The sequence below is a fragment of the Hippoglossus stenolepis genome, chromosome 13 (genome assembly GCF_022539355.2).
Source record: "Hippoglossus stenolepis isolate QCI-W04-F060 chromosome 13, HSTE1.2, whole genome shotgun sequence".
Taxonomy (NCBI): Eukaryota; Metazoa; Chordata; class Actinopteri; order Pleuronectiformes; family Pleuronectidae; genus Hippoglossus; species Hippoglossus stenolepis.
Window position 1 is genome coordinate 20,737,472 of NC_061495.1, and position 24,171 is coordinate 20,761,642.

General features: G+C 39.0%; 1 long non-coding RNA gene and 1 pseudogene across 2 annotated transcripts; both read right to left on the reverse strand.

The window, feature by feature from the left end:
• Window positions 1-2,779: 2,779 nt before the first annotated feature.
• Window positions 2,780-10,217, reverse strand: LOC118120303 (annotated as a pseudogene).
• An 11-nt stretch (window positions 10,218-10,228) lies between these two features.
• Window positions 10,229-23,804, reverse strand: LOC124854636. Of its 2 annotated transcripts, none has more exons than XR_007034804.1 (3): window positions 23,672-23,804; window positions 18,617-18,745; window positions 10,229-10,267 (listed from the first exon to the last, which is right to left on the reverse strand). It is a non-coding gene; the product is annotated as an uncharacterized LOC124854636 (long non-coding RNA). The 2 variants fall into 2 exon arrangements; XR_007034803.1 differs by lacking the exon at window positions 23,672-23,804 and adding an exon at window positions 22,563-22,826.
• Between the last annotated feature and the right edge of the window lie 367 nt (window positions 23,805-24,171).

Here is a 24,171-nt window from a genome sequence, read left to right on the forward strand (position 1 = left end):
ATTTAATGGTATCACGTTTAATGCATTATTGCACAACAGTAGTTAGTGAGAGCTTTGTGATTCTTAGAATAAAAACTGGTTTACTGACAGCTTTGTGTAGTTCTGTGTTACTTTATGCTTTGTGAGAGTGGTTGAGAAATAATTAATAGATATTATTGTGTTTATATTTATGTAACAAACTGCTTATGTTAGTTAATTTCATGGAAATGATTTGTCGTTATTTTGTGCTGTCTTTCTCTTGAGGCGAAACTCGGAACAATCAGGTTTCTCATGTGCTTGTTTGACAGGTTGCAAACAGGAAATGTCACAATGACGTTGCAACACAGGCCATAATTTAACAAACTCTGCATAAACAAAGCCCTTTCTTATAAACACTGCATCTCATATTACAGGTCAGGAGCTAAAATCAGTTCATGGGCTTCAGCTTCACCTCTTTCTTTAACCAACAAGTGTTTTCCTGTTGATTCTTTGACTGGAACAACATTGAAACTGAAAACACTCAAACCTCAGAGTCAGTAAAAAGTACAAGTTAAAAAACTTTTTTTTGTTTTTGTTAAGAGTAAGTGTTCACATGTGTCCTCAGTTGTTACAGAAGGATTGTGTCAGGCTGTACTGTTCTGTATGTAATTTCACAGGGGGTGCAGTATCATTATTATGCCACTGTGAGGCGCTGAAGCGCTAAGTAGGGATGCAAGCTTGTGTCATCACTGTTAGTGAAGAAGTGTGTGTCTACCTGATGTGCAGGTGCTAAAGACAATAAACACAGCCACGGGCTAAACAGTTTACCGTCTCCGAGTGCAACGCAGAAGAAGCTGCCATCATTAACGCAACAGTTTTGTGTCAGAAAGTTGACATTTATTTCCAACAGCAGAGGTTTCGTTAGTGTCAGGAGGGAGATTTGTGATGATCAGTACTCACTGTTTGCCGCAGCGAATGTCAGCAGCAGTTCAGCCAACAAGTAGCAGACCCAGCCTGTCCGCTCCAGGACTCTCATCTTCGGGTCTGGACAGGTTACATTTCGTAAGGTTTCTCTAAGATTTCTCACACATGGCTCATGTTCTCACACAACGGTTTCTTGACACTTAACTGACAGCCCCGTGACACAAGCAGACACCACTGAAAGGGAACTGGGACATGCTTTTTTCCTATACACAAAGAAGGCAGGGCTAAAGCTCTCTCTTTGAATTCCCAGGAAGTTCCACTGCTTGGCTGGAAAAGGTCAAACACTTAAAGACGCTCTATGTGTTGATCTCACTGGTTTTATCTGACGTCACCTATATTAAGCTGTGTCACTCTATCTTGGTGCAGAGTGTTCTGGGTTCAAATCCCAGTTTGACATGGGTTTTCTTTGGGTACTCCTGCTTCCTCCTACGTTCCAAAGACATGCAGGGCAGGTTAATGAATGAATGAAAGTGATCGTGATGATACCTGTGGCTGTGGTCAAATAGATTTGCTTAGTGGAAGATCTTACAAGGAGTGGACTCTTATCTTATCTCCTAACATAGGAAACAATGGACCATCATTAGTGTCCATTAAGAAATGAAAAGAGATAACACTCGCCCAAAATTCCCCCCATTCAAATACCATTCAGATATCAGTTTTATGTGTTTCTTCCTCTTAAGTGGAACCAATTAAAGTTACTGAATATCTCTCTTCTGTATCACAGAGCTGTTTTAAATCCTTCTGTAATGAAACTGCTGAAGAATCAAAGCTTTTCTTGGGGTTTAATCCAACAGATGTTTGGACCTAAGTGGCTTTGTATTTACATAATCTGCTGCCGAAAAACTGCAAATGGAACCAGGATTACTATATATGGTATCTAATTACTATATAAACACCTGAGTCAATATGATACCAATACTGAATTTAACTAATAATTACAGTGAATAGAAAAAAAAATATTATTTCACAATAGAGAATAATCACAAAGAAATAATTAAAGTTGCATTGAGATTCTGAGTAGCTGCGTGGTTTCCCCTCCTCCTGTCTTCACAGATTTGAATACTGTTCCACTAACCCCTGCATAAAATTTCGAATCGAACTGACAAATGTACAACTCATTCTGCACATAATGTTCACCACCAGCTCAGAGGAGCTTTCAAATGTAGGGCACCAGACCTCAATCACCTCATGTTATGAAAGTGATCTATTTCCTACATGTAGCCCAATTTGACTGGTAAGATACGACTTGTACAGGTACTCTTCATGAAAACAGATTTTAGAAACTCTTCAAAGTACTCTAAAAGCAGGTCAATGAAAATGTTGGTGTAAATCTTACGATGCAAAAGAAAGGAACAGAAAAATATCCAGATTAGTGTTTCATAAATAATACCTGAAAAATGTTCATCATTATATAAAAATAATTATTGCAATGAACCATGTCTGTATACAGTATTTTTTATTTTTCTCTGCATTTTTAACGACCCCGTGTTGTGCCTTGATGTATGAAAACAAATAAACAAAATAATTAATGAAAAATTCACAGCTTACTTCTCATTTTTTACATATACATTTGACTTTTATACGTGATGATTCTGTTTGATCCGCTCTTCTTATCCAGGTGATTCTTCAGTCTCCACTTGCTATGGAATATAAAATAGATCATGTGTTGCAAGATCATCCAGACTGGAATCCTCTGCACAAGTTTCTACTCATCCAAAATGTGCAAATTGAAAAGGTCCATGAGCTGAAGGGAAAGTCCCGCTTGTTCACCTCACAGCTTATGGTGACAACATGGTATTCTGAAGCATATCGTAAGCTCCATCATAGTGCCCAGGGCAGTTCTCTCGGGTAGACCGCCTCTTGCCCCTCACTGGTACATATAATACCTGATCTCCTTCCAAAACCTGGAGGAAGGAGAGAGGGACGGTGACAGCTGTGTGTCCCGTTCACCCTTCTCCTCATCCTCTCTCCTCGTCATACATGTCCTCCTCCTTTGCCTCATCCTTTGCTCCTTCCACCAACACACTGCACCCTGCTTTTTCCTCAGGTGTCGCACCGACTCCGGGAAGAGAGCCAGCTGAGCTGAGGTAATCTCTTCCAACTCAACCAGAACCACCTGTAAAGCAGCAACTCAAGTTAGAACCAGGATACTGTGTTTTAATACGGAACTAAAGAAAGTTTAACCAAATGAAACCATCATTTTTAAGAACAGATTTTGCAGGTGCATATACAGAGGTTTGACCCAGATATCTGATGTCTACACTGGAAGCCCCTGAATAGTGGCAGTTGCCCCCAGCAGCTAATTCGTCATCAGACAATAGCCGATGGGCTCAACAAGTAAATCATGCACTGTGACCTATATAAACCATTAACAATTATTTTTTTGGATAACATTGGGACAGAAGAACTCCACTGGACCTGGGTTGCACTAAAGACCTTCCTCTATGCAGGAATTACATTTGTGTAGGTATAACATTAATCCCCTGTCAACAATCGTCTGGTTATTCACCTTGAGCGATCCCTCCAGTAGCGTTTTGTGCATTGCTAGCAGAAACTCCAAATGCTGCCTCGTGTCTGGATAGACTTCTTCACTTCTGCCGCCGCTGCCTCCCTCACCGGTCTTGCTTTCACCGTTGTCTTCACTGTTGTTGTTCTTAGAGAGGCTGTTATTGTTGCTGCTTGTGCTGCTTGTGTGTCTTTTGCTGCTGAAAGTGGAGGCGGTGTAGAGCAGGAGGAGGCGCCGGCTGGCTTGTATGTTCTCCTCCACTGAGTCCACTATGGCTGGAGGGAGGAAACGACAAGATGGAGAGAAATGTTGGACTTCCATTATAGAAAAAGACCCATATAACTTTGCCTGGGCTCCATCTATGAGTTAATACAGTGTGGTCTCTGCCATGCAGGTGACTTACCCTCCCTGGGACACAGTCACGGCCTGCTATGAAGAGTTTGTAGCCACAGGCCTTTCCAACACTCGCAGAGGTGGAGGTGAACGCTCTCCACCTCCTCGCTGGAATCTGATGGCACAGGGCTGTAGGCACGCCACGTAGGCGTCATACAGCCTCCCATCCATATCTGACACAGGAGAGAAGAAGAGCTTATCAAGAGCATGGGGATACATCTCGACTCGTTCTGTGGTCTGAAGTCACACACTGCTGCACACACTGCTTTATTCTTATAAGCAGGTTGTAAATGATGTAAATCTATCATGTCAGATTTGGGTGCTATGGCCAAGAAATTATTGGGATTAATTCATGATTTATTTTATACAAAATGCACGATTAAAATCACAACTCCAAAACGCATGTTGTTAGATGTCTTTTCCTCTGAACCTGATTTTAAAATTGGTTTCACTTTTAACTATTCATGTGTCTCACATGTTTGTATTGACTGTTGGCAAGAAAGGCACCATGAAATACTTTCTATTATAATTTTTATTATTTCTAGAAGTTTGGTTCTGTTCTGTTCCGTTATCATTCTCTTCAACATCATTACATATTCAACTGGTTGAAGAGTCAACCTTAGATTCTGCACACTGTTCCATCAGCTCCAGTGTTTTCTCCTCTCATTACCTCATTATTTAACTATGACTTTACTAGCTACTTCAGTCTTTGTAACACAATCATTTCCCAATTTGGGATCAATAAAGTACATCTATCCATCCACCTATCTATCTATCTATCTATCTATCTATCTATCTATCTATCTATCTATCTATCTATCTATCTATCTATCTATCCATCCACCTATCTATCTATCTATCTATCTATCTATCTATCTATCTATCTATCTATCTATCTATCTATCTATCTATCTATCTATCCATCCACCTATCTATCTATCTATCTATCTATCTATCTATCTATCTATCTATCTATCTATCTATCTATCTATCTATCTATCTATCTATCTATTTAACATAAAGCAGTTGTTAAAATACAGTCACGAACTTTAAAATGTTCTGTTGCAAAATCAGCGAGTGACACTGAAATGGAGAATGGTGCCGACAGTCCTGTGGTTAGTTTGTTTCCTTGCCCTGTTGAGCAGTCATGTATGACGTAGAGGTTCAGATTGTGAGGTTGTGTTGCAAGGTCAAAGCATCATTGTGGGTTTTTGAGTGTTGTGACAGTGTTTTTGATGTTATCTCTGCTTACATGTGACTGATTACATGCTTTCTGTGAGATACTACCTTTATTGGTGTAGAGGACTGGAAACACTCTCCTGAAGCACAGCACGATGTCGACCTTGAACATGTAGTAGATGATGACACTGATGATGAAGAAAACCATCACACAACCAAACAGGGACCCAATAGGAATCAGGATGTTTGGATCTGCAGAGACAAACATCACAGAATGCCTTCAGAGAATTTCTTCAAATTTGGTACAAAGTTTCACTTTACTCATGGATGAACTGATTAGATTGGAGGTCGACGGTCAAAGGTCAAGATCACTGTGCCCTCACAAAACCCTTTATTGCATTGTGAACATGTTTTCTTAAGAGCCCCTGGATTTCATATTTTAAACAAATGTTCACTTAGACACACATATTAACTGATTCGATTTGGGTGGTCAAAGGTCAAAGGTCAAGGTCATGTTGTCCATAATAAATATGTTTTCTCCTTTTGGTTGTGATATCTCTAGTCTGCCTTGAGGGAAATTCTTTAAATTTTTGCCAGTTGTCACTTGGACTCAAAGATAAACTGATTAGATTTCAGTGGTCAAAGGGAGGTGTACAACCCAGTGCAGTATCCTTTTTTTATTTTTAAGGGGGTATTCTGTGTTTTCTACCTGCTGGTACCAGAGTAAAATACGCTTGGAAAACTCCATGGCCATTCTGCGCTGACAAGTGAAGCTGATGCTGGAAATCTTCCTTCGTCAGCTCAGAAAACGCCAGCAGAACCTCCCAACCACACACCTTGATGGGACCATCTTGGTACCTCAAACTGGTTAACAGAAAGATGAAAGTTTATTTCACATTGCTTAACCCCAGAAGCAGCTTCGATCACAGAAGTTAAATAAGAAAAGGCATGACTGACGGTTGCTTTTGTTGTGTGTAGACGCTGGTCGGGCAGGGTCGATGCTGTGAATTATCTCAGATTTGCACCAAAAGACATCAACGCATGACAACCTAACAATTCGCAACAAAGACACCTGCACAACTTCGGGGAAACTACTTCCTAAACACATACAAAAACAATAACATCAGTTATTTATCGATTAGATTTTAGGTTTCCATTATTTTCCAATTGACAGAAAATGTAACTTAGTTCCAGACACTAGCAGGATGTCTGAAAATAGTGCTGTTTGTGTAAATGTGTGTTTCAGGTGCCAGAAAGAAAAGATGAATTTTCACAATCTACAAAGTTTTTATGGCAGAATGTTTTGGGCCTGATATAAGAAACAAAAAACAAAAGAGAAGAATTTTGTTTTTGTTTTATATTTTGCAGTCCAAATGTCGAGATTCAATGTTCAATCTCGAGATTTCAGTTAAAGACACAAAATAGTACTTTACGGTCAGTTTCAAAATTTCATTGTCAATAATCTCAGAATGCAACAAAAAAAAAATCTAGAAATTTCAAATTTATCCTTGAAGCAAAAAAAGAAAAAAATCTCCCTTGTCTATTTTTTGTCTTATGCCTAATGAGCCCTTATACTTTTGTGAAACAGGGTTTCAGAACTCTGTAATCATTAATGGTTTATGGTTTATATATGTTAAGTTCACAGTAGATCACTGTAGCGTTGTGCACTTTACTCTTATGGGACTCACCTATCTGTGCACTGATTGTTCCATTGGTTGGTTCATGCACTTGTGGAACCATTGAGTGCTCCTCTGAAAACACAGATAATATTAAAGACTGTGAAAGAGGCTGAGTGCTTCTCATCATGGAAAACAAAATTTTCCCAGATCCTAGATCCACCCCCCTGATCCAGATCCGCACCAAAATTTAAAAGGAAGTTTCATAATAATCCATCCAGCAGTTTTTTTATAATCCTGTCAACTAACGCAGAAAACACATAACCTCTTCGGCGAAGGTAAATATCATGATATAGATTTTTGGCATACAACAAGAAATTAACAATTAAACTGGTCAAATGTTTTCTACATTTCAGGCTTCTCAAGTTCCTCTCTTGTAAACTAGCCACCTCTGACCCACGCATTAATCGCCTCCGACACGGATCCTGTGATGCCTGCGAGGGTGAAGTTCAGAGTGCAGGTGTAGTTGTGGTTGTTTTTAGCATCCACATTGTTGATCAGCAGCATGGTCCTGGACAGGTAGATATATTTGTCCATTTCATTCAGTATGGGCTCACAACCCTAGAAGAAGAAAAGAAATATAAGTCAGGATTTTCTCTATTTTCAACATCGGTCATGATGCACAACTGTAATAATCCACAACTTCATGTAAATAAATGTCCATTTTATTTCTTTGAAATCGACAAAGGAAGAACTAGTTATAACATGACTGGTGATTGACAACAAGGTGAACAGACAAGGTAAAGCATTACAGAGTATTAAGGCTGTGTAAAGAAAAAAAAAGTTCTGAGATTTTTAAATATATTCTCGAAATATGACTTTTTTTCTTGTTAAATTAAGACTTTATCCTCTTAATATGATGATTATTTTGTCTTTAATTATGAATTTATTTTTCTAATATTAAGACTTTTTTCTTATTAACTTACGACCTTATTCTTGTGACTTTTTTCCTCATGAAATTATGATTTTATTGTTTACTGATGAGTTTTTCATATGATGAATTACACCTTAACTCTCTGCAAATATATTACTTTCAATCTCAGAAATTATGACTTTATCTTCTAATATATTACTTCTTTTCATTATTCTCAGAAATGTTTATCTTTTATTCCCGTAATGATACATATTATTCTTGAGAATTTATGATTGTTTTCTTATAATATTGCAACGTAACTCTTATACCATCATGACTTTATTTTTGAAACCTATGATTTCTTTCCCCTTTAAACGGCCTAATACTCGCAGAAAAGGGCGCCACCTACAGAAAGTTAAAGGATGTTTCAAACAAACAGAGAACTAAAAAATAAAATCTACCAAAATTTTATCAGAGTAGCTCCAAACAATTAAACCAACATGTCCCATGATTACGTATGTTCAATTGTCTGAATAGATGATGATGGGAGAAAACTCACTCTGTGCCAAGTGAGGGGAGGAGCTGGACACTGTAGCTGTCCAGTTTATAGATGTAGTTCTTCAGGACAGACAGTTTGCCACTGGATGCCTTTTAGAGTATTTGATGACTTTTGTGAGGCCTCTACATTCTCCAGGAAACGAAGGTCAACAACCAGCTTGGTGGCCTGTCTGTAGCACCGAGAAGGAGTTCTGTCGAAAAATGAAGCAGAAAATGAAAACTTCCTCTCTTTTTACTTTTAATTTTGCATTGAGCAGCTGAATCATGAGCTTTTGTAGGATAAGAATAACAAAACCAACTGTCAAACCTCCTGAAAGGTATAAATGGCTCAGCCCTAAAAATCTAAAACCCAGAGTCCATCTATATCTGTGTTGAGGCTCATTAACTGCTCTTTAAAAAAGATGATGGAAGCTGTTGGTGTCTTTCACCATGTTTATTTAGTATCCGATCCTTCTGATTGTCAACAGCTACTGCAACAGGTCAAGCTGATACTGCCCTCTGCTGGACCATGGAATTACCTCAAATGTTCCTTTGTAGAGTTTAACTGTAATTCATCAGGAACCGCTTAATATTGGGGTTTCTAAGTGTTTGAAATAATGTTGAAACAGGAATTTGCACAATATAGACAGACAAACACATCAGGATATATTTTCTCTTGCTTCCTTCAACTTGTTTTGATTTTTCTATCCCTGCTCTGTACCCCAGCATGGTCACATTCCCGCTGTCGTCTGTAGCTGCTACTTAGCCACAGAGTCTCTCAAGAGACCAGGACTCGAATTCGTCTGGTTGTTTATCTCTTCACCCGCCTTGGAGTCTAATCCAGGTGATGTTGTGGGCGGGACGGTGTTGAAGTCGTAAGACGTCCGGAGACACCAAGGTGCTCTCAGCACTCATTTCAGGAACAGAGAAAACATTCTCAAACTGGAGTCTGTAGTTGGTACAGTTGTCTGCATCTAATGGAGGGATGGATTTGCTATTAATTCAGCCACTCAGAGCTTACAGCAAACCTTTTCTAGCTAGGAACACGTTTGTCTGGGACAAGGCCAGGCTGCCTTAATTATATATTCAATTACAAAAAGTGTTTTGAGGAAAGTTTAAAACATTTGTTTCTCATTGGTGTTTTTGTTTGCATTCACTTATAGCTCTGAGGTTTAGAGCTGCCCAGAGGACATTGAGCCTGACTTCCAGTATTTTTTCCATGATGCCTCTATCACAGTTTTCCTTTCTGATTCAGTTGGAACTAAATGACTGGTCAGTTTGGTGATGCACTATTTAACGGATTCTGGTTTCCCATTGGTGCAGAGCCTGTGGTCGGCACTGCTTTCACATCTGGAGCTGCCTAGTGTTACCACTGACATTAATGGTAATGGAGCTGTGAAGGAGTTTTTCAAAGATATTCAAATCAATGTTTTACAGTTTTCCTAACAGGTCTGTATATAGATGAAATATATTCTGTCTCAACTCTGAATGGAGGACTGACAGATGCACATCAACAAATGACAATATTCAAAACATTCATGAGAAAAGACTGTGTCTAATATGAATAAAGAGGATAGATGAGGTGTACCAATGTTTAAAACATTTATGCCAAAAGAAAAATGTCATTAAAGTAGAATTAGTCTTGGTTGTTTCATTTATTCTGTCCAGCCGCACTTCAACATATAAAGCTCAGCTGATAATGTTATACTGAGCTGCTTTGAGCCAAATTACAGAATCCTGTAATGTTGCTTGGCTGTTGAAGCCCAGCTCATCTTCTACCAATAGAATAGAATAGAATGGAAAGCCTGTATTGTCACTATACAAGGGAAAGCAGGACTAAAATACACTCATAACATATTTAATAGTTTAGAGCTAGAGCTGTGATGACATGTTACACAGCGGCAGTTGCCTCAAAGGTCACAAGATGGCGATAAAATCCTTTTGTACAGCCCTACGGACTAAGTTAGACATAAAAGCCAAAACAAGAAATAAAAAATTTATTACAAAAACATAAAAATTCACTAAAATATTTACGATATGTTGTGCTGTGTGTGTGTGTGTGTGTGTGTGTGTGTGTGTGTGTGTGTGTGTGTGTGAAACTCACCTTGTAGAAGTCCTGAACAGATCCCATACAACCCAAAGAAAAGAGAAGGCTTCTGATTGTTGGAGTCTGCCTCATGGCTGAAAAACACACACATGTAAGAAATTACCATGTACAAGACAGGGAGAAAATCCTGAAAATCCACAGACTGACAACACTTTTACAAACACAGCAATGACTGTGCGCAAAATGATCAGTTTTCCTTCATCCTACCTTCTCTTCTAATACGGTTTCTCCTCTGTCTCCCAACCTTCTTCTCCCTCTAAGACACAGAAGTAGATCAAATCAAGTGGTATTTTTAAAGAGTCATTTATTGAGAAATCTCCAACAGAATGTGACGTGTGGCTTCGGCGCTGGAAAGAAGCCCAGCATTCCTGAACTCTGGTCATCTCCATTTGCGCAAACTTGTACAACGACTACATGTGTTGTACTAAGTCAGTCGGGTTTTGTGTGTGTGTGTGTGTGTGTGTGTGTGTGTGTGTGTGTGTGTGTGTGTGTGTGTGTGTGTGTGTGTGTGTGTGTGTGTGTGTGTGGCCAAGGTATGACTCATAATATGGAATCTTTTTACCCAGTCACACTCACGAGAACTTGTCTTAACTATTGGGAAAGTATAGAAACTGTTAACCACAACATATTGAGGTTGGGGTAAGTGGTAGAAAATATGTCTCTAGGAATGACTGTAGGTCAACGTGAAATCCTCTGGAAGGACAGAGACGTGGTATGAGACATTAAACTTTTCTTGTAACCTCTACCATAAAATGGCACATGATCGGAGAACATTGTTGTTGACAGGATGTTGCATAAATTCATGAATCACCCTGTTACGAAAACATAGCTAAAGAAATTTAAATTTAAGTGTTACAGAAAAAAACTCATTACATTTCATGATGAGCTTTGAAAGTTATTAAAAGAAAACGGAAACTACTAGAATGAGGATGCTTCTTCTTTACCGATTGTTTTGGAGGCTACTAACATTTTTTGTTATACTAGTAATGAGTATTTCTTTCATGTTCCATAGTATCTGATTGACTCTTAAATTGGTTGCAAAGGCAGAAGTCAGACCTATGAGACCAAATTTAAACAGGAAAGTGTGCAGATAACGACTGATCTTATCTAACCACATCTTCAACCACATACTGACACATTGCTGGCAGTTACAAGTTATAGGCATCGTACCACACAGGTGTTTTATGAGATGTGTATGTGGAGGTGAGGGAATGGGAGAGCACCCTTCACCTGCACCACAGAGTGATCAGCACAGGTGAGAGCTGTTAGCTGATTGGTCCTCATGCTTAGAGGCAGCGTCTGAGCTGACTCAGGAGGACGGAGAGAACACTCTTGAGACACACGAGACCCTGGCAGACTCACGAAGAGACCAGAAAGACTGACCTGTAAAGCTAGTCGCCTTTAGTTGAAGTTTATTTTATGTTTGTTCAAGTGTGTGTCTCGACTTAATAAAATGCTCAAATCCGAATGGTTCGTTTCTGGCTGCTGTGGTGAGAGCCCCGTGGCATGGTCTACTGCCACAGTGTATTTTTAAGGAAGCTTAAAAACACTGAGTCAGAGATCTTTAATGTTTCATCGTGACGTGGCGATGACGGGCCACCACAGTCTGGGTGATTAATGGGAAACACGGCAGTGATGTCAGGGAGACGCCACAAAGAATAGAAAATGAAAGAACAATTACATTTTTAAGGTATCTTTCATCCTATGCATCCTATAGACACGACCTAAGGCTTGTATACGGTGAAAAAAGATTCATGATCATTTGGTGTGATTAACGTCATCATGTCACTATGAAGTCAGAAAATGAAATCATGTAGAGTAGTAATGCATTCAATTTCAGTGAGAGCAAACACTCTGTCAGTCAATAAATCAAATCTTAGTTGTAGAGCCCATATTCACAAATCACAATTTGTCTCATAGCGCTGTAAAGGGTGCAGCATCCTCTGTTCTTAACCCTCAGGAAGTGAGGAAAAACTACGCAAAAAAACATTTAACAGGTAAAAAGAAGCTCAGAGAGTGCCACATGTGAGGATCCTTCTCCCAGGACGGACAGAAGTACAATCAATGCTACATGTGGCAGAGCATATCAAAATAACATGTGTAATGATGTTTAAAGTATTTCTACAAAAGACAAAGTCTGACAGAGATGAAGGGAGCAGCAATGACAGTCTTAAAGATAGTGTTATAGCCAATACGTGAGTAAGCTTATTGTATATCGAAGCAATCTAGTTTTCATCATAATGGTACATATGGCATAAATGACTGCTTGATAAAGTTATTATGAAATAGCAATATTACAATTTTAAAAAATGATCATTGCCTGTTTGGGGTGGCAGGGGGCACTGTCCCCAACTTAAATCTGTAGTACCCAAGTAAACAAGTGGACCCTTTATGGCCCCTGAAAAATCATGGGGTATACACAGCATGTACAGGGTATGCATCACCGCTCAGGTGCTTTTCTTTTCAAATTGAGTGATACATACTGAAGTGTATTGATATAAATGTTGGGGAAATGTTCATAGAATCATGCACAACCCATATAGAATTCATCTCTATCTTTGCCTGAGGCAGCTCATAGCAGTCAAACTCTTCCCTGTGCCGTTTGTTAACAGTAGCAACAAAATGAGAAAACAGATAGACAAGGAGAAAACGATCTTAACCTCAGAACCTGCACCTCTCACCACAGGAAGAGCCGCTGCCGAGAAGACAGAGATGGAAACAGTGCTACAAGGAGAAAACGATCTTAACCTCAGAACCTGCACCTCTCACCACATGAAGAGCCGCTGCCGAGGAGATAGAGATGGAAACAGTGCTGTGTAGATAAGTTGAGCGCTGGCGGTTTGTCTGGCTGCATGTGAGAGCTAGGTGCTGCAGGTTGTGAGGTGTTGCTGTTGCGATCTCTATTTTCTGAGAAGTGACGGTACAGGCACTTGGACATGTGCCATTTGGTCCATTTTCAGTTTTTCAATCAAAACGGATATTATCATGGACTCTATGGTTAAATATGACAAGTAATTCTAAAACATCCCCTTGGCCTCTAAGAGATTATGGCATTTTAATTAAACTGGAGTTGTAAAAGAAAATAAATCAACAACTGAACTTAATAGCAGATGTGATTTTATACGATTTCAAAGTTAGACAAAAAATCCTCTGTTTACAAGAGATTTTTTTGTTCTGTAAGAGCAGATGAGGATGTGGATGTTTGTCCTTAGTTGACATTGATCATTTAATCATAAATCATCTTGTAAAAGAAAACAAATCAACAATTGAACTTAATAGCAGATGGGATTTTAGCACGATTTCAAAAGTTAGACAAAAATCCATCTATTTACAAGAGATTTTATTCCAGCATCGAACCAGCGCCAGCTCCGTCCCGGTCCGTGTCTGTGTGGCGCCACGTTGGCGCCAGTGTGGCAGTAGACCATGCCACGGGGCTCTCCCACAGCAGCCAGAGACGAACCACTCCAGCGTCATGGAAACTGACAGGTAACTGACGCCACTGACATCAGGACCCACATGCAGAAATCAAATTCCATTGACTTCCAATAACATCCTCTAGTGTCAAAAACCTCATGAAGATTTCACCTATTGTAAACACATTATTAAAAGTGCAGTGCCTGTTTTAAATCCGCCTGGTTGGGCTGTTTGCTTGGTCTGTGGTGATGCTGGTTGCAGAATTCTGTATGAAACTGTAAAAGTGACCTGCAGTAATTTAGCCTCAGCAAGTGAAGTCTGCAGAACTCAAATTTTATTGATAGTGATCGAATCACGTGTCCAAATTCAACAATGCACTTCCTTGGGTCCAGGTCAATTTGCTTTTAAGCTTCAGGATGCTGATATGATTAGTTGCAAATTTCTGGAATTATCAAAAAGATTATTGTATCATTAAAGGCATGAGTGACTCACATGTGGTTCACAGTATTACAGCTGCAGGAATCACCTGCTCAGCTGGGACGGATGCACAAATACTCTCACTCTGGGGTTCAGTGCAGGAGATATTTCAGTGTTAACCAGTAAAATGTGGAACCACACACAAAACAAATTCCACCATCAGAGTGAGCACTAAGATGATTTATGATTAAATGATCAATGGCAACTAAGGATAAACATCCACATCCCTCATCTGCTCTTACAGAACAATAATAAAATCTCTTGTAAACAGAGGGATTTTTTTTGGTCTAACTTTTGAAATCGTGCTAAAATCACATCTGCTATTAAGTTCAGTTGTTGATTTATTTTCTTTTACAACTCCAGTTTGATTAAAATGCCATAATCTCTTAGAGGCCAAGGGGATGTTTTAGAATTGCTTGTCATATTTAACCATAGAGTCCATAATAATTTCCGTTTTGATTGAAAAACTGAAAATTGATGTTAATGTATGGATTAAAGTTACATTTAAAACTTAGCTTTAAGGGCAGGAGGATGATTAGAGATATATTTTCATTCACATTACTATTATTTTACAACAGATTTCAACTGCTCAGTCTGATTTTTAGCGAACCAGAATTTCAGGAGAGATGAGGCAGCATAGTTTTGCTCTGGGACAAGTCCGGGCGGGAAGGAGCGTGGGAAGAGCGAGGCCGGTTCAGCAGAGCAGATACGTGGGAGAACACGTGGGAGGCCGAGGTGAACGGAAGTGACTCAGTCACACGGGGGAAAGAAAAGCAGTGTAAATGTTCTTGCTGCTGGAGACATCGAGGTGTTGGTGGTTACCGGTGCAGCAGGTTGAGTAAAGGTTTTTATATCACTTTAGTTTATGGGTTTGATGACTTTCAATTTGTGTTTGCTTTCAATTTTATCATTACCACAGACTGACAGATTCAGGTTCAAGGTCTCCAGAATGCGTCACTGGTTGAAAACCAAATTTTGTTTTCTTATTAATTCAGTGTTATGTTAGCAATCTTAGGAATAAAGTACATGAATAAAGAATATTTTACAGTTACTGTGGACAGTCTTACAGTGAATTTCCTGGTTTGAGTATTAAAAGTGTGAAAGTATGAGTCATCACCAACATGCAGATAATCATCATGATACATTGGCGAAACAAACGTGAGGCGGCCGCAGCAAAATGTGCCTCAGCTGATACTGTGCGACTGAACAACAAACACAAGACGACACAATGAACCTGTGCATTTATACAAGGAACTGGAAAAGTGCTGCTGCATTATTTTTCATTATTTGACTATTTACATTATTAACTAATCTATGTCTATATTCTGTCAACAAAATGGCCATTCAGTGCAACTTCAAAATACTTGTTTTAACAGACCAAAACAAAGATGAAATTGGAAAAGTGTTTATCGTTTTCAATGTTGATAAAGCTGCTGTCTATTTTCTTGAATATAAAAATTGAAAAGTGGCATCATCAGATTATTTTTGTACCATATTTATCTATTTATTCTTTCATCTATTTTGACTATTTTACCATTGACACCTAATTAGGAAACCGTAACGTTACAAATTACATTCATGAGCTGGATGCAATGTAATTTAATTCTACTGTGCTTATGTTTAGTGGATGGTCTGAATGAAAAGTTACAATTTAATCTGAGCTTTTTTATCCAGCCACACGTTCAAAAACAAAGATATTCTACTTAGTATCTCACATAATGCAAACAATTTGCAATCAGAGTATATTTGGCACTTTTGCTTTAAAAACCTACTACATCACCCATCGACCAGAGTTGTTGCTGCTTCTCTTTTGTCGATTGCATGTTCTCCCCATTTATGTGTGGGTTTTCTCCGGGTCCCTCAGGTTCCTCTCACATTACAAAGACATGCAGATTGGTGTTAGTTTAATTGGAGACTCTAAATTGAAGTAGATGTTAATGTTAAAGTTAATGGATGTTTGTCGGCCCTGCGACATGCTTGTGACCTGTCCAGGGTGTTACTGGCCTCTCGCCCAATATCAACTGTGATTGGCTGCCGCTCCCCCCGTGACCCTCAGAGGATTAGCGGTATAGATAATGAATGGAGGGATGGTGTCAAGTGAATTTGGTTTTGGGGCTGATTTAAACTCAACACAGTGGAGCAGTAGGGTGACGAACTTCTGAGCGAAGCAGAAGTTTTGGCCAAGAGGATGTGACCCCGGGTTAAGATGGAGAATTGAAACACTAGTCTTTAGTTCACATCCTCAATAAGTAACAAGCTGCATAGAGTTGTTTAGCTGACTGTTACACTGTGTTTGAGAGAGTGCAGGTCACATCCAGGAAAGCTTTGTTTGTCTTAGAGCACATGATTTGCAAATAAGGACTTACTGAGAAAATAATATTTTGCATGACAGATATCTTAATACACGTTAAATATCTGCTCAGGACTATTTTGTTTTGCAGACAGGAAACTGGCCATTAGAAGAACACACATCTGATTATAATGTTCTACAACTAAACAACTTTATGTTTAACTCTCTCTGGGAAAATATCTATGAAATTAAAGATGCAGTATCAGCAGCCTCCGGAGACTTACAGCAGGAAAAACTGGAGGAAAAACAACGTGGGAATATTCTGATAAAGATGAAATATATCAGCCCTTAAGTGAGGCCATGAGGAAGCTGCAGATGTTGGAAATATCCAAATATCAATCTTCTGTATGAGGGTTGACGGAGGAGATGCTGAACTCCTCTCAAAGACTCATTTAACTCTTTCAACAGGAAAACAAAGGGAGAAACCCCTCCTACAGCGCAGCACGAGTGTTGTCTTACACTCTGAGGACTTTACTACGGGCGTATTGCATTCACTTGAAAAAAGAAAAAGTTCAGTTGTTCTGAGATAATTATCTCTGTTGAATATTTTTGGAACCGAATCTTAGTTTTATAAATGTTAACAGATCAAATAGACAACTTCCACTTGCTGTGAAGGTGCAGCCACATACAGAGGACACACATTAATAACCTTAGGGCAGGACATTGTTTTACAGAGTAAAAACTAACTGGGGTTAGTGTGAAGTGAAAGACTGTTTATTTCTCAGCAATGAGAAAGTCTTTTTGGTTTGGAGGTGAGGTGCTCTGTGAGACGACTGACAGATTCAGTCATCTTTGCTTTTTGCCCCGTCGCTCTGAAACTACACAGATCAGAGCGCAGCAACAACAAACTGTACAAGGGCTGGATTTCCAAATCTAGTGAGCAGCAGTAATGTAAAGCTGTGAAAAAGTCCTGTCAAAACTTAAACCCTAAAAAAAAACTGCCATGCATAAAGTTACATATGAGGACAAAGTTTCTCATGAAAAAAAAGGTACAAGGAGTGTTTTACTTCAATTTCTGATCTGGGCTATGTTCATGTAGAATGTTGTCATTTATTTATGAGCAAAGTAAAGCAACACTAAGTCGTTTTTATACATAAAATCCACAGCTTCAAAGTAATTTAGCTGGTACACAAACTTAATAGGGAGAATGGCATGTCTGACATTACCACAGCGCCCCCTATAGACACCTGGAACTGCACCATGTAACTGGTGTACAGTACTGGAACATTATAACCTGCTTTACTGCACATGTCACACACCACCAACCACACCCAAAGCTTGCAGTTAGAGACAACTAGCTCTCTATTATATTACACTAAATTATATTATATTATGGTGACAATTTGAATAAAGAGCAGTTGACGCTGAATTTAACACAGCACTAATTCATACACACACACATACCCACAGACGAGCATGTCTCAGCTGTGATGGATGGGACAAAGTACATTGATAAAGTGTCCACACCCTATTGCAGAGAAACCACGTGCACAGCTTTGACAGTCAAACACAACTTGCTCATATAAAAGTGAAAAAAACGTAGTGCATTATATCGGAAAAATAAGAAAAACAAATCTTATCAATGTTTATATGTTCATTATGTCTACCAGTGTTTTCCAAAGTGCCCAATGGAAATGGTAGCTATTTTAGGTGGGTCTCGTACTGGGCTATAAAAAAAACATGGCAAATTCATCAAAACATGTAGTATTTTTTCCGGGCAACAACAGCAAAAAAAATTAGAATATATATTTAAATAATTGTTCAGAAAAGTGTGATTTCGGATATTAAATTATCACTGCACAATAAAATTCGAAATGGTAATCATGGTCATTCTGAGATCACAATTATTTATAATAATAATTCATTAGTTGTGATGACAAAACAACGCTCATGTTTAAATGCCTTCACTTCAGTGGTGTGTTAAACTTCTACTAAAGTACGAGTCTGGTTTTGGGCTTTCAGAGGACTTGTTCAGTTTTTAGGGTTCCTCAAGCCTCCTCAAGCAGTTTGGGAAGCTCTGATCTACGGACCCCTTTGTGGTTAGACATTCAAACAGGCTTTTCTAGCAAGGTAAGTAGAAAGGTGGCTGATCAGGGACAAATGATTTAATATTAGAGTTAATATAAGAAAAGTAAGAAATCAGGCAGCAAACAGGAGTCTTATCTTTAAATGGTTTACTCACCTCAGAGGAATCACAGGCACCGAGCAGACGGAGGAAGGATGAGTGAGTGTACACAGCTCTGCAGATCCAAGTGTGCAGAGGGGAGGCTCCACCACAAGCTCAGCCGGTGACTCAATCGCTCTGTCCCACCTCCACAGGACGGACACACACACACACACAAAGAGGAGGAACAGTATGTTTACATTCCACCTCTCAACTCCTCTGTTCACCTTCCTCTGCATTTCAACACACCATCAACAAAACCATTCACCAACAATCTTACCATAAGTAGAAAATAAGCACTCAATATAACATAGAATAACATAAGTTAACCTTAATGGCAATAACCTGAAACTTAACGTAAGTACAGAGCAAAACTTAGAGACTAAACCTCCACTGCAGGTTCTTTTACACACACAGAACATTTTTCACAGTGTTTCAGCCTGAACAATATAAAATAAAATAAGATTAAAAAGAAATTGTGTGATTATTTACCTATTAAAAAAATCATAATTAGTCTGATTTGTTTAGCAGGAAACTATAAGATAAGAAAAGGTGATGAACAGGTGAGACACATGAGGACAGGTGAAGACGATCACGAGGGCGGGAAACAGGACAAAAGAAAGGAAATATGTAAGAGACACAACGAAATTGGCTTCAAAATAAAAGCAGGAAATGGGACAAAATGAGAGAAAACAACTTCACAGAGTCAGGCACACACGTGGAAGGTTACGTGAGATAATGAATACAACACTCATCCAAACACGAGAGTCCATAAAAACCACACAAAAAGAGTCTTTCAAGAATCCAAAAACCAAATACAATGAGGAAAATAAGTCCAAAGTCCATAAACAGAAAAAGTCCAACAAGAGATCCACAAAGTCAAAAGAAGCTGGTGCGTCTCTTCGCCACCAGCTTCATCAGTCTTAGAAACTTTAACAGAATAATATTCTATCAGGCTAAAGACTCTAACCATTGAATTGGATAGTTTGTCCAAACACTCCTGTACTGCGGCATCTTACAATATGTATATATACATAGAAAATATTGGCAATGATTCCTAAGATGTCATTATCAAAACCTTATGACAATAATTGAGACTTAATATTTTACAGTTTAACCATGAACCTCATTATAAGTAATTATAAACAAAAAGAAAACCCAACCCAAATTCTAGAACTTCAATAAAGAAAATTAACCTTTTTGAGTAAAATATAAAAGGCACATCTTTTCTACATTGTCTTTTCATTTAAATAGAAGTTTTCATATTGACAAACTTTAATTCTAATACCGTCTGAAAGACTGATATCAGACGATGTTCTCAGCCAAAGGACGAATCAGTCAGGCTCTAGTTTACAATCTGCAATAATGGACCAAGGGAACCTAAATAGTCACCAGAGAAAGTCTGTGTTTCCATCACAATCACAAGCTGATCTGAGAGTAATTCTCTCAAAATCACTGTAAAAGTGTTGTAGTCATGCAGAGGTGTTAGCACACACCTGGGCTTCCCCACAGCGCAGAGGAATTCCCCTGGAGACAGAAAGGTTTCTTATAAATAAACCACAATCCTGATATGAATGTCACTTTTCTCCCACACGATGCGCTGCAGAAAACATGAACTCCGCCGAAAGCCACAATGTGACAGTTTGAGCAGCCATATCCAAGAAGCTGGTTTTTCAGTCTGATGTGGAAAAAAGTTTCGACCACACTGTTATATTTTCCCCCTGCAGACGAGGGAAAGTTTTCTGTGGTTGAATTTCGGGGTGATTATACCAGTGATTGGAAGATTATCAATATGTGTTGTGAGGTTTCAGTGTGAAGTCTGCAGTTGTTTGCCTCATGAGTGTGAGCTTGTGAAAGTTGATACCGATAAACAAGTTGAGGATGTTTAAATTCAATCATTTAAAGGGGACATAGCATGCCCATTTTACCACAAGTTGATATGGTTCCTTGGGGTCTTAATGAAATGTCTGTAACATACTTTGGTCAAAATACCACAAGGATCATTTAAAACAGCACCCTTTTTACCCTGTATAAAACAGCCCTCCACAGAGTGACCTGTTTTGAGTGCCTGTTCCTTTAAATGCTAATGAGCCAGCTCCCCCTCCCCCTCTCCCCCCATGATTTTAAACGATATAAATTACATATTTTATATGATATAAATTATCAAATATGCATCCCATACTTTGTATTCCCCTTCTGTTGTCCTGGAGTTTTAATTTTCCCAATCACATAATTAAATGTCCCCCTCTGCCCATCCACTACAAGCACACAAGCAGATAGACAGAGAGAGAAAGAGAGGGGGGGGGGGGCTATGAAGACCATCATTTACCCCGAACCCCGACATTCAACGGGTACAACAACAAGCGGAGAAAGCAGAATCGCGGGCTGACCTTATATATACAGTCTATGGGGCTGACCAGCACGGAGAAATGCACGTCCCGTGTGAACAGCCAGGCGGCTGCGCGCTTGGGAACGGCGCTGCGCTGCCTCGCAGCCTCGCTGCGTCCGGTGTAAACCCGGCATAACGAGTGTGGGGGATGAGGTGGGGGGTGGGCCAAGGCCATGTAGGAGACTTCCAGTGTATTGTGACGACACAATACACAGGAAGCTCATTCCAGTCACTCAAGCATGACGTTTCTGACTTAGAGGAACCATAACAAAACGCGCGAGTGTTTTTTTTCCAGAGTTTTGGGGTTGGTAGACATGCCAGATACCCACATTAACCTGTAGAAGCACTAACAAAGTGGAATTTGCACGCTATGTCCCCTTTAAAGCAATCAATTAGTCTGCAATTATATATTTTTTCGATAACTGAATCAATAAACTCTAATGGTGACCATGAAACACCAGTGGAGAACACATTTAAAATGTTCACCATTATCAAAGAGAGGGGGTTGACAGGTTAAACCAGTAGAGACTAAAGTTAGCGCCACTCCTCTCAAACCAGAGTTTAAATAATTCAATGGAGATTATTCTCACGGTTTGACATTCCAAAACCTGCCTGTTCGGAATGGGCTGTTTTTCTATGGTGCAGAGTGAAATTAGAAAACTTTGTGCTCATCCTACCTGGTTTTTTTGCAATAAAGCCGATTGTGCATCCATGATCAACCAGATTCAGAGTTTTTTTTTCTTTTTTTTGCACCGATTTTAGAGTCAATGTTTTTCCAAGATGAACAATTCACAAGATATGTGTTCCACAAACAGACAGACAGACATTTGTGGATTTAGTAGATAGATTGAACTTCAACTGTGCAATGCTCATTTCTATCTGTGCTATACCACCATATATATCTTACGGAAGCTTATTGCATTCACTTGAAAAGTGAGATAAGTTCTGTTTTTCTGAATAATAAAAACATGCTTTTATTTTGAAAGTGAAGTTCCTGTATAGACGCTATGCGTCATGGCGCTAATATACGGAAGCGTATTGCATTCACTTGAATGCAATACGCAATAGATAATTGTAATCTAGTATTTTGATGAAGTTACATTTTGCATGGACGTTTCGCACAGAGCCCTTGTTCAGCGGGCTGCATGTAACTGCTGCACTCTTAGACAGTCTTTTGTTTGGCACGATTTCTTGTATTAGCGCCATGACGTATAGCGTCGCTTCAAACTGTCAGACTCTCCTTCTGTATAAATAACAGTGAACCACAAAAGACTAATGTAGCCGAGCGTGTTGTTCTGTTATACTGTCACAGGCTTCAGCCGAAACAGGACACGAGAGATGGTTATTGACTCGGGACATCACACCCGTTTACCTTCCTTCACACTTCAAAACTTCTCTATCGACAGAACCCTCCTCCGTTAGAACCCCTTTCAAAACAAGAGTCCCAACCAACACCCTGCTTATAACAGGAACTACACATCAATCTTCCATAATAAAGCCACTAAATAAAATAGCTTACACTAACAAACGAAATATTTGAATTATGGACAAAAATGAAAACTATCCTTTATCTACCTGTAGCATATCTCCGAAAGATGGTCGAGACTTTCAACTGATGTTTTCAGGTTTATTTGAAACTTCCCTAAACAACACCGTAAGAGCGTGTGCCTCTTCGGAGGGTCGCTAAAACATCAAACTTTTCCTTTGTGAAGTTACAGATTCATAACTGTAAGTCCGCGTCTATACAGGAACTTCACTTTCAAAATGAAAGCATGTAAAAAAAGCTCTGTTTTCCGTATATTAGCGCCATGACGCATAGCGTCTGTTTTCCGTATATTAGCGCCATGACGCATAGCGTCTATACAGGAACTTCACTTTCAAAATAAAAGCATGTTTTTATTATTCAGAAAAACAGAACTTATCTCGGAATTTCCGAGATAGTTATCTCAGAAAAACAGAACTTTTTTTTTTATTATTCAGAAAAACAGAACTTATCTCGGAATTTCCGAGATAGTTATCTCAGAAAAACAGAACTTTTTTTTTTTTCAAGTGAATGCAATAAGCTTCCGTAATATCTTATATATACTGTATATATTGTTTTTACCCGGTACATTATTTCTTCTGTATATATTAATTTTCATATGTCTGTTTATTGTGTGTTTACTTTAATTATTATATTATTTTACTCGACTGTCACTGTCCCTGCTGTAACATTGCAAATCTCCCTGTGGTGGGACTAATAATGGATTAATCTTATCTTATCTTATCTTATCTTATAGCAATTTTATGATGCATATATTTGCAAATGCTTGATGGTGACGATTACTCGTTTTTAATTTTGTTTATTTCTTTCAGTTTCCAATAAAAGGTGGACATTTCTTCAGGTGGACTTAATATTGTTACTGTAATGTTTTGTCCTCGTTCCATTCCACCCCCTTCATCTTTCTCCCAAATGCCGGGATTCTGGATTTCAAAAAGTCAAGTTGGATTCGGGTTCAAGAAAAATGATAAGACAACACAGATCTGGTGCTTAGTGAGCATATGCTTTGCTTAGTAAAAGCTTGTCTGAAATGACACTATAGATATAATATGATCTTGAACTAACAGTAACAGTGATGTCAGGGATTCTGATTACAGGTGAAAATGGTCCCAGCACTTTCTATTGTTCAAAACAAAGAACTCACCAGCCTGATGTTATATCCGTCCATAAAGGCAGCAGCCTCTTCAGGTCACATGAAATCTTTTTTTAAATTTAAAACACTGAAATCTATGTTCAGTCGTACCCTACGCAGCTTTGACTTCCCCTTCTGTGAAAACCTCAGCACATGTTGCAATTTCCTTTTATGGGATCTTTTGTAAGTCTGCCGGTGTCTTAATGTATTGAGCAATAACTGGGAGGAGAGCTGCCTGGATCCTGTGGTTCATATAATTCACACCATACACACACATTTACAGACTTTACAGTTACTGCCAGTTCATACGAAAGAGCTGTTGTTTATCATCTTCTCTGTTTCTAACTGTGTTCTGTCAGATTCATCCATTCTGGCACATGTTTATTCCGGAGTGTGGAGTTATTACTCACCTCATATTTCTGCTTTATATTCATTAGGCTCCATTTTTAACTCTGTGATCTTGAGACCTCTTGTGGCTGCACACAGACGCAACTCGAAACACTAGAATATCA